This window comes from Enhydra lutris, unplaced genomic scaffold (genome assembly GCF_002288905.1).
Source record: "Enhydra lutris kenyoni isolate GAN:26980312 unplaced genomic scaffold, ASM228890v2 scaffoldscaffold16, whole genome shotgun sequence".
NCBI lineage: Eukaryota > Metazoa > Chordata > Mammalia > Carnivora > Mustelidae > Enhydra > Enhydra lutris.
The window spans coordinates 2404303-2416158 of record NW_019154100.1 but is presented as its reverse complement, the minus strand read 5'-3'; the positions used below and the strand labels follow the sequence as shown (position 1 = coordinate 2416158).

The window sequence follows — 11856 nt, the reverse complement described above, 5'->3', positions numbered from 1 at the left end:
CCAGACGGTAAGTTGCGGCGCAGCTTCTGCGAGAACGCGCCAGCCCCACGCGGCGTCCGAGCCTCGGAGCGCGGAGCCTGCTCCTCCGTGGCAGACCCCGCCTCTTTGTCAAGGGCTCGTCCAGCGCCACCTGCAGGTGTCGGGCGTCCTCAGGGCTCCTGCCTCGGAGGGGCAGCCCTCCGGGGTCCCAGCGGCCAAACCGAGCGTTTCCCCACATTGCAAGCAGGCCGTTCCAGGTGTTCTTTCGGATGGCCCTGTTTCCCCCTGAGGCCTGCTCCTCCCGCTTTCGTTAATCTCCCGAGGAACGAACGTTCGTGCAATTCTTGGGAGCGGTGGTTCTCAGACTTTAACGTGTATCACCTGTGGGCCTTATTAAACTAACGGATTGGTCGCCTTCCCCCTCACGGTTCCCTGATCCTCAAGTCTGGGCCTGAGATTCTGCATTTCTAGTAAGTTCCCGGTGATGCTGGAGCACCTTCAGATCACACTTTGAGACGGACTGCTTTAGAGCTTCGCCAGCCGGCTTTAAACTTAGCAGTAACTCTATGAAGTGACTGCTGTTTACAGTTGAGGAATCCGAATGTGAAGATCTGAGAGTGACTTGCCCCCTGAATGGTACAAATCTTGTACCCTAAACCGCATGAACCCTGTCCCCTGGCTGAATAGGCCCTTAAGCCCCACATTGCCTTTGCCTCTTCCTTGCCTCCGATATAGTAAAGCCAGCTTCCCGTACCCTACCTAGCCCATCAGGCACTCCAACCCGAAAATAAAGCTACTGTCGCTATTTCAGAATTTCGGGGGGGGGCAGGGGTGTCTTTAAAACATAAGGGATATGGAGAAAGAGAATGTGTGTGGGGGTGCGGGTGGGGGTGGGGGAAGTGGGGTGGGGTGGGGGTTACTCCTCGGAGTTGGAACCAGCCTCAGGGTAGAGTGTCTGAGACCTGAATTGCAAGAGGATTTTGCAACATCCTCAGAGCTAATCTGATTAGAAAAACAAAGGAGGGGCGCCTGGGTGGCTCAGTGGGTTAAGCCTCTGCCTTCGGCTCAGGTAATGGTCTCAGGGTCCTGGGATCAAGCCCCACATCGGGCTCTCTGCTCAGCAGGGTGCCTGCTTCCCTTCCTCTCTCTGCCTGCCTCTCTGCCTACTTGTGATCTCTGTCTGTCAAATAACTAAATAAAATTAAAAAAAAAAAAAGAAAAAGAAAAAGAAAGGAAAATGCTCGCTCAACTGCAATTTCTGTGATTGTTCTTTAATTAAAGCTAAGGCAGCTAGGGACTGTTCATGTTTTAATATGTATTTTTTTTTGTAGTCATTGACTTTGCGCAGGGTAGTATTAAAGCCTTTTGAAGATTAACTTACCATGGCCTGACGCCTTGTGGTAGAAATAGAATCTTACACTTTTTATTTCTAGTGAAACTAGAAAATAATCATTTAAAAAAGTTTTAGGGAGTCTGCTTCTCCCTCTCATTCTCCCTCTGTGCTTCCCCCCCAAATAAATAACTGAATAAAATCTTAAAAGTTTTAGAAAAAATACTCTATGTTTATAGTACAAACCACAAAGAATTAAGAGAGATTTTTAAGTGAGTCTAAGCATTGTTGAATTTTTAAAATGATCTTGGGTCTTAAAGGATCGAACAAGGCAATATGCTTTCATTTTTCAAGCTTTCGTAGAACAAAGAACATTTTCTTTTTCATAATCTATTTGGCACATGACGAGCGCAAGGTCATGATTATATTAATATAAGTTGGTTAATTTTAGCCAACTCCAATTAAGACTGTTTTTCTTCTTCTAATTAACATTTAAAATCAAGGCCCAGATATTTTGTTTTATAATTAAACTAAGAATTTTATTTCTGCATTTCTTCTGAAAATTTTTTTGTTCAGTATTTTAGTGTGGTGAATAAAGTATGTTTCTAAGTAAAAAGATTGAAAATATGAGGTTGTTTACAAATTAGTTTGTAGATATTTTAAAGGGCAGCATAATATTGGATTAAAAACTGTGGCATTAAAGAACTTATATTAAGTTGTCAGGAGTTAATATTACAAATGAAATTTCTGCAATTTTTGCATGCAGATGGCCAAAATGACCTGTGCTTTGGATATGACCAGATTTTTTTCTTTTTTCCTTTCCTTTCCTTTTTTTTTTTCTTCTTTTTTTTTTTAGAAACACAAAGCCAAAGCATCTAAAAATGTTCTGAGTCAGCTTTTCAAAACCAGTATGATTTGTGAAAAACAGTGTTAGACTATTACACATTTTGAAAAGCAGATTGCTGGTTTTGTTATGACTTATAAGAACTACAGGATTTTAAAAGAGGAATTCAACAGTGAGCTACAAACAGATTTGGATCATTCAGAATATTTTGTAACAAACTTAAAGTATAGTGAGAGAGCACATTAACAAAACAGTTCTTCAATGTTATTTGGGATCAAATTCTGAACTAGTGATTTCACATGAACACAGCACAGGGAAAATATAATAATTTAGAATCTATCAATACCTCTCCCTGACCAATGAGCAACCTAATCTTAGACCTCGATGGGACTGCCATTTAAGAAGAGTGGAGTATGATGGTGTAAAAGATAAGATAAAAATGATCATACCATGAAAAATAATCACAATGAGCCATACACAGCAAATTAAAAGTTGATGACAGGAACTTTAGTTCATCTCCTTGGGAAAACAAACTAACTCCTAAGGGCACAGTAATTCAAATTATGATCAACATAATTGCAAGTCTACTTCTTACCATGTAAGAATAGTCAGGTTTATTTTATTATTTTATTTTACTTTATTTTATTTTATTAAGATTTTATTATTTATTTGACAGAGAGAGACATAGCGAGAGAGGGAACACAAGCAGGGAGAGTGGGAGAGGGAGAAGCAGGCTTCCTGCTGAGCAGGGAACCCAATGCGGGGCTCGATCCCAGGACCCTGGAATCATGACCTGAGCTGAAGGCAGACCCTTAATGACTGAGCCACTCAGGTGCCCCAATCAGGTTTATTTTAAGATGAGGAAAAAATTATACCCAAAGTTCATGGAGAAATATTTTGTCAAAATGATCATTTTAGTGCAGACATGATAAAGCTGAACTGGCCTAATTTTCTGATTCTATGAGCTTCATATGATAAATTCTGTTCACTCACTCAAGATCTCCTGGAACTGATCAAAGTACTCTATGTGGTCAGTTTATCCCCAAGTCTGTAAATTAAAGTAGTTGGGTGTAGAGAGAAGACCTAACCTTGGGGTGGGAGGTTTAAAAAATTCTTCCATGTGTTTCCCCCAATGCAATTTATTGCTCATTCACCAACACTGTTAACAGTCAACATCCATTCTAGATATGTTTTAAGAATAGGTGGTTTGGGGCACCTGGGTGGCTCAGTGGGTTAAAGCCTTTGCTTTCAGCTCAGGTCATGGTCGCAGGGTCCTGGGATCAAGCCCTGCATTATGCTCTCTGCTTGGCGGGGAGCCTGCTTCCTCCTCTCTCTTTCTCTCTCTCTCTCTCTGCCTTCCTCTCTACTTGTAATCTCTATCAAATAAATAAATAAAATCTTTAAAAAAAATTAAAAAAAAGAATAGGTGGTTTATTTTGATACTCACAGATCTATCTCTGCCCAAATACTGCTTAATGATGCTCAAAAGTCCATGATAAAATATATTATATTGTCTTTATCTCTGTTGTAATTCACCAAAGGGCTAAAGCCCCTGGAAATGGTATCACGTTAAACCTTACAAGTTATTCACATCCTACTAAAATAAATACTTCAATACTTTTTTGAAAATATGTTCTAGCATAGGGGGCGATATACCAGGATATTGAAGACTTACACTAGAGAGGTTGTAAAGCGGTTGTATCTTTGAAGAAAAAGGAGCACTGGGACCAAGAGGATGGATTTCACCACTTTCCTAATATTACTTAAACTAGGCAATTCCTCTTTTTATCACATGTGCATATCAAACATTTCATAATAGTGAAATAAATCTCTTGTTTAAACCACTCTATTTTGGTCTTCTCTGTTATGGTAGCTAAGCCCATACCCTAGCTTGTTTGATATATCATAACACTTTTTAGAGTCTGTCTGTATTGAAGATTTTTATATGTGTTTCTGTTACCCTCATTAAACTGGGAGTTTTAAGAGAGCTGAGACATTGCCTTTCAAAAAATTAATTAATCAACTAACTTTTTATTTTTTAAGTAGGTTCCATGCTAAGCATGGAGCCCAACATGGGGCTTGAACTCACAACCCTGAGATCAAGCCCTGAGCTGAGATCAGGAATCTGGTGCTTAACTGAATAAGCCACCCAGGTGCTCCTGGGGCCTTGCCATTTTTAATGCTTATATCTCTTGTATCTTAGAGATTGATAGAATAGATTCTTTGTAAATGTTTGTGGAATGTGATTTTAGCCCTTGGTATCAAGAGAGTTGTATAGGGCACATAAATATGGAGTTCATGAATGTTTAGACATCATTTAGACCCAAACTGTGGGCACATATCCGCTGTTATTTATTTCACATAGAACACACTCTTACCCACCTTCCTTAGTGTGTTTATCTTTCTTGTTTTCTGCTACAGAAGCATGTGGGTTCAGAGTTGTCTTGTCACAGGAATTACAGACCTTATGCGTCTTCGGTGGTAGGAGATGGGGGAGTGAGAGTGTTAGGTAGGGAGAGCTGGTTCAACAGAGAGTTAAGAAGGCTGATTGGGAGAGTTGGACCTGAAACTTCTGGTAATAGACTCTGCTTTTTAAAGTCCTCGGCATAGAGAACCATGCCTGCCAATTCCTGGATCTGAGCTTCCAGAAGAGAGGATACTATCAGTTATGAAATGCCTACTCTTTCTCAGAACTGGGTTTGGTTCTCTCAGTATCCCTACTATGTTGTTACTATCCTCTTTATAGGTGAACTGAAGCTTAGAAAGTCTAAGTAATTCGATTAAAGTTGTACAGTTTTTAGAGGTCACGCTGGGGCTTCATCCAAAATCTACACTATCCCAGTTCTCTTTCCGTTGTACTATACCACCTCTGCCACCACATATAAGCAGGTTTTTCCTCAGGTTGCATCAGGTTGGGGGGATTCAAGAGAGTAACAGTTAACAGAAACCATCCCACAATTTGGTTTTCCTGAGGTATCAGTTAGCGCGTTGGCTAAGCTACTCTGACACAGAGGACCACATATGTGTTTAAAGAAGTGGTTTCAAGGTCAGGTAATAGTCCTGCAATGAGTATTCCAAGTTGGTGAGGTTGTTCTTTCCACGAGGTCATTCAGGCACCCTGACTGCTTCCATCTGGTTGCCCTGCTTTCTCCTAGGGCACTGTTCTTGGCATCATGGTTGAAGGGTGGCCTAGGAATATCCATGATCCAGTTGCAGGAGAGGGAAAGAGTGCAAGTCCAAAGCAATGGTTTGCTACTAGGAATTGAGGCAGAAGTTGCCCAGTCACTTCCACTCACATTCTATTGATGATAATTTACCCAGATGGCGAGGTAGGCAGGAAGATGCAGTCTCTGGCTGGGTGGCCGCATGTTAAGATGTATTAGCATGGGAAAGGGCAGCAAATTTTGGTGAGCAACCGGAAGTCTCCACCACCTTCTTGCCTCCAACTCGGATCTTTATGTTCATACCAAACTTGGGAACTTTGATTTCTTCCTTCATTGGGCTTACTGTCTTCCACATTCTGAAGCCTGTCTGAAGGTTCAGGGTAAACTTGTTACTCACAGCTCAGTCTTACACTGGAGGCTATTAGTACCAAAGTGAGCTCTTGTGTATCTCGACCATGAGCAGCTTTGTGTAGAAGTTCTCTCACGTGGTCTTCTTGTTGGCTCTCCAGGTATGCTGGGCATGGGGAATACTCAGTGGGAACACCACTTGGTTCCACCATGGGACTCCCTACTACCCTAGAATTGATTTTTCTTTTTAATTAAAAAAATTACCCGGGCGCCATAACTGAAAACCTATACTTGGGGTACCAAGAAGGCAAATTTATATGATGTGTGTCATTTATATTTCTAAGAGTGGAGTATTTATGCACAATGATCCAGAACCGCTTCTTAGCAGCTTTTCCAGTTTCTCACAGCATCTTGTGCTGAATTCTGTAATATAAAGTTTAACTCAAATAGTCACTTAAAAGATTTTTTGTAAAGAGGGCAGCTGGCTGGCTCAGTCCGTGGGGCATCCTACTCTTGATTTCAGGGTTGTGAGTCCAAACCCGCACTGGTTATAGAGATTACTTAAAAAAAAAAAAAGATTCTTGCCAAGAAATTGCAGTTAGAAGATGAATATCCATAAGGAAAGCCTAAACGACAAAAAGAAGGTGAAAGAGCTGGCATGTTTTCTTGCTGTCTTTTATTTTTACTTTTTCCAACTTCATTGAGATATAATTCACATATAACATATGCAGTTATATGTGATGTACAATGTAATGATATAAGATGTATATACATATATACATATATATATTTGCATGAACTTACACTGTTAACATTTTTTTTTCATTGTGAGAATTTTCAAGATCTATTCTCTTAGCAACATTCAAATATATCATACAGTATTTTTTAAAAAGATTTTATTTATTTGTTTGATAGACAGAGATCACAAGTAGGCAGAGAGCCAGGCGGGGCGGGGGGGGGAAGCAGGCTCCCCCCTGAGCAGAGAGCCCAACTGGGGGCTCGATCCCAGAAACCTGGGATCATGACCTGAGCTGAAGACAGAGGCTTTAACCCACTGAGCCACCCAGGCAGGAGCCTATAATACAGTATTGTTAAGTACAGTTACCATGCTGTACATTACGTCCCCAGGACTTTATTCATCTTATAACTGGACGTTTTGTGTTTTTGACGACTTTCATCCATTCCACACCTCCCCACCCCTGCCCTGATTCTTGGCAACCACCAATCTATTCTCTGTTTCTATGACTTCAGTTTTTTCAGATTCCACATGTGAGTGAGATCTTGCTCTGTATTTGTCTTTCTCTCTCTTACTTATTTCACTTAGCATAATGCCCTCAAGTTTCATATATGTTGTCATAAACGGCAGTTTCCTTCTTTTTTATGCCTGAATAATATTCCAGTTTGTGTATATGTGTGTATACAAGTCTATATATCAAATACATAATATATAATATAATCATGTAATTAATACTATATATTATGTGTGTGTGTGTGTTGTGTGTATATATATATATGATATATATGATATATATCACATTTTCTTTATTCATCTTTCAACAAACACTTAGGTTGTTTCCCTGTCTTGACTATTATAAATAATACTGAAATGAGCATGGGGTACAGATAGCTCTTCAAGATGATGACTTTAGGGGCACCTGGGTGCCCTAGTGGATTAAAGCCTGTGCTTTTGGCTCAGGTCATGATCCCAGGGTCCTGGGATCGAGCCCCACATTGGGCTCCTTGCTCAAGCAGGGAGCCTGCTTCCCCCTCTCTCTCTGCCGCCTCTCTGCCTACTTGTGATCTCTGTCTGTCAAATAAATAAATAAAATCTTAAAAAAAAAAAAAGATGGTGACTTTATTTCCTTCAGATATATACCCAGATGTGGAATTGCCGAATCATATGGTAGCTCTATTTTGAATTTGTTAGGAATTCACCATATTGTTTTTTTATAGAGGCTGCACCAGTGAACATTCCCAGCAGTGTATAAGGGTTCCCTTTTCTCCACTTCCTTGAGCTGGCATCTTTTCTTACTCCAAGTTAGATCTCTTTGTCAGTTTCATTTCAAAGTAGTTTTTAAAAAGCTATCCAGAAGACTATTTGAAATGCGAATGTGGGACGCCTGGGTGGCTCAGTTGGTTAGGCAGCTGCCTTCGGCTCAGGTCATGATCCCAGCATCCTGGGATCGAGTCCCACATTGGGCTCCTTGTTCTGTGGGGAGTCTGCTTCTCCCTCTGCCTCTGCCTGCCACTCTGTCTGCCTGTGCTCACTCTCTCTCTCTCTTTCTGACAAATAAATAAATAAAATCTTTAAAAAAAAAAAAAAAAAGAAATGCGAATGTATGTCCAGCATAGATAATGACAAATCTCACCTTATTATCTTGAGATATGATCCTCTGGTTGTATATATGTGCTTATATCTACGAGTATGTGAGGGATGTATATATTGATACGGTGTGTGATCAAAAACTGGAGAAACCTTTATTATAGGGAAAGGAGAACGTGAAAAAGTTTAATAGGAGAACCAGGAGACAAAGGAGACTTTCCTTACCTCCTATTCAGCTTTCTCTGCTAGACTGTAACCTGTTGGGAGCCAGGACCATTTCTTTTCATTTGACTTCTCAGGCTCCGTAAAAAACATAGTATATAGTGAAGAGCTGATAAACTGCTTCTCCTTGGGGAGAGTTTAAGAAGCATGTCGTCAACAGTGGAAGTGCTTTAAAAAAAAAAAAAAAGGTGGGGTGCCTGGGTGGCTCAGTGGGTTAAAGCCTCTGCCTTCAGCTCAGGTCATGGTCCCAGGATCCTGGGATCGAGCCCCGCATCAGGCTTTCTGCTTGGTGGGGAGCCTGCTTCCCCCGCCATCTCTGCCTGCTTCTCTGCCTACTTGTGATCTCTGTCTAATAAATAAATACAATCTTAAAAAAAAAAGGTAAGAAATAAATGTTGGATTTGACATTTGAGATGACTTTATTAACTATATGAAAAGAATTGAGGGAGGAAGCCAGAATGAGTATATCAAGGCGGAAAGGGGGAACAGGCTCCAACTGATTGGATAAGAAAGGAAGGAGATTTAGGGCAACAGTCAAGGAACAGGGTAAGGGAGATTAGATCCTTCTTATAGGCTGAGAAGAAGAGAGCTGTGTAAAGAGAGAGATTGATGAGCTATGAAAAAAGGAGACTAATTGATGGAGTTAGGTGCTGGAGAAAAGTGAACAGAGAGGAAAAACAGCACATGGCAGAAAGATTGTCTTTGAGCAGAAGCAGGTTCCCTGTTTTCTCAGGGATTAGGAGAGAGAAGAGAAATGTGAGATGTACCTAGCCTTGTGGAGTCGGGGGAAGGACAGTGAGTGAGCTTAGGTTTGATGCTGGTCAGGAAGGGAATGCAAGGTAAGGACTCTGAACCTGCAAAAATTGACGAGTTATTCTCTGTCTTCAGAGTGTCTAACATTTGTTTGGGTAAAATGGGATGAGAAGTTTATGAATACCTGAATTTGCTGGGAAAAGAAATCAGATTTACTTAGAACCAAGTACAGGGTAATCAAATAAAGGCAGGGGTGCCCCAAACTCATAGAAGTGATAAAGCAATGATTTGGCATTTTGTTGGTTAGGGAAGATACAATGGAGAAGTGGATCTTTTGAACTTGGCCTCCAAAGGGATTTTTTCCCAGGGCAAAGAAAAGGAAAAGTCTTGTTTTCTCTTCCAAATCAGAAGTAGCATATATGGACTAAAGTTTTCTTTGGTCTAGCAGCACGTTATGTCCAGAAAAGCTTTAATAAACTTGGTGGGGTTCCTTCCCTAGAGCACTGCTCTTTTGGGTAAACCAGAGAATTTCTAACATCGTATGTTGGTTGTGATTCCTCAGCGCTTCAAGATTCCTCCCTCCTCACTGAGCTAATGAAGGTGTTAGCTTTCTTCCTATCTCTAGCCTGTAGCAGAGAGCAAAGACTCCTAGTAGCTGCTGCTCAAAAAACAAAACGACAAAAAACAAAAAAAATTGAGTTGAATTCTCCCACCCAACCCTTGCTGTCAGCCTGTGGGTCCTGCTTTTGTATTCGGTTAGCTTCCTGAAAAGCCCTCCTTTCTGTCCACACACCTCTATTAGAGCTCATTTCTGACCATGCCCTAGTCCGTCACGTAACATGCCTGTCTTTCCTACTGCTTGGCAGTGACAGAATCCTTCAGGACCCACTGCGAGCTTCAAGGGGAGAGTGGTCAGTGGGGATCATCCAACACAAAACACCAAAATAGGTTCGAACAATAGAGCAAGCTCTCTGCACTGTTTCCATCTGAGAAGGGCTTCTTCCAATCAAGGAAACTATTCATCTTCTCAGTGTGGGGGTACTGGAAAGCTCAGACCTCGCAGCTTCTGTGGTGTGGATTCGGTGGTGGGCTGCTGTGCCACGTGGCCACACGGTGGCTCCAGAGCCCTTTGTAGTAAAAATGAACTCATCTATTCTGGGGTCTCGGCTGAAGCTGCTTTCTGCTTATATGGTTTCACCAGACTTTTTCATACTCGCTGTAAACAGAGAAGGATGCATTTGTGTGTGTGTGTGTGTGATTGTGTTTATATTATAGCTTGAGCATATTCCAAGGTCTAAATAATGTCCATGAGGCTGAGAGTAAACATCAGATTCCGTCTGTTCAGCCTCCTGGATGGGAGTCGGTCTATCATCTATGTTTGCTTATGAGTATATACGTGTGTATCGTTACATCATATCCTTTACTATCTCTACCTACATCTGTATCTAATGTTTACTGAATTAAATGGTACTAGACGCTTACCATTTCCATAAATTATTATTTTTTTTTAGGGAGGCAAAATTGATGTATGAAATTATACCACTTTCAGGTATACAACATGTTTTGATAGTTGTATGTATTGCAAAATGATCACCACAGTAAGTCCGGTTGACATCTGTCACCACATACAGTGATGAAAAATGTTTTTTCTTTTGATGAGAATTTTTTTTTATTAAAGATTTTATTTATTTATTTGTCAGAGAGAGAGAGAGGGAGAGAGAGCAAGCACAGGCAGACAGAATGGCAGGCAGAGGCAGAGGGAGAAGCAGGCTCCCTGGTGAGCAAGGAGCCCGATGTGGGACTCGATCCCAGGACGCTGGGATCATGACCTGAGCCGAAGGCAGCTGCTTAACCAACTGAGCCACCCAGGCGTCCCTCTTTTGATGAGAATTTTTAAGACCTATTCTCTTAGCAACTTTCAAGTGTACAATATAGTATTATTTACTATAGTAACCACACTATATGTGACATACCTGTGGCTTATGTATTTTATAATTAGAAATTTGGACCTTTTGACCCCTTACTCCCCTTTCCCAACCCCCCCACCTCCCCCAACTGCTGGCAGCCACCAATCTGTTCTCTGTATCTATGAGCTTAGTTTTTTTTTTTTTTTAGATCACACATGTAAGTGAGCTCATACAGTATTTGTCTTTCTCTGTCTGACTTACTTCACTTAGCATCATGCCCTCAAGATCTATCCATGTTGCTGAAAATGGCAAGATTTCATTCCTTTTTTTTTTTCTTTTTAAACAAGCTCTGGACAGTTTAACTAAAGAAAAATTTTTGCATGATTTACTTTTCACCAGCCTGTTCTGGCATGCTTCTAATGATATCAGAATCATCTGGCTTAATGAAAGCCAGAGTGCATGTTATTTCCCACATGTTGTGTCCAGTTCAATATTATTGCCACTGTGGTGATGGACACAAGTTTTGGCCAACGGGGCATATTATTCTATTTCAGATTTCCTTAAGGTTGGGCTGTTGTTGGTGAGGATGACCACTTGAGCTTGTCATTTCTAATCATTTTCAGAATCTGCTTGTATCCCAGTGAGTACTTTCCACTCTTCATAATCAGTTGGAGCCTAGAGTTGATCAACCCCAGTGACTTTTTCACCTTCTTTATGGCCCCCATCTTCCTGCCTTAGGTGTAGGGCAGCCCCAGCCAAGAGCAGCCACCAAGATGGCCAGAGTGAGACAGGAAAGAGAGCCCACCAAGATTTCATTCCTTTATATTACTGAATAATATTTCATTGTATACACACACACACACACACACACACACACACACAGACACACACACATACACTCTGCACTTTCTTTATTCAGTCATCTTTTAATGGCCACTTAGGTTGTTTCCCTGTCTTGACCATTGTAAATAATGCTGCAATAAATA

At 41.1% G+C, this 11856-nt stretch overlaps 1 pseudogene; it reads right to left on the bottom strand.

Moving 5' to 3' along the window:
* Positions 1 to 11255: 11255 nt before the first annotated feature.
* Positions 11256 to 11595, bottom strand: LOC111147413 (annotated as a pseudogene).
* Between the last annotated feature and the right edge of the window lie 261 nt (positions 11596 to 11856).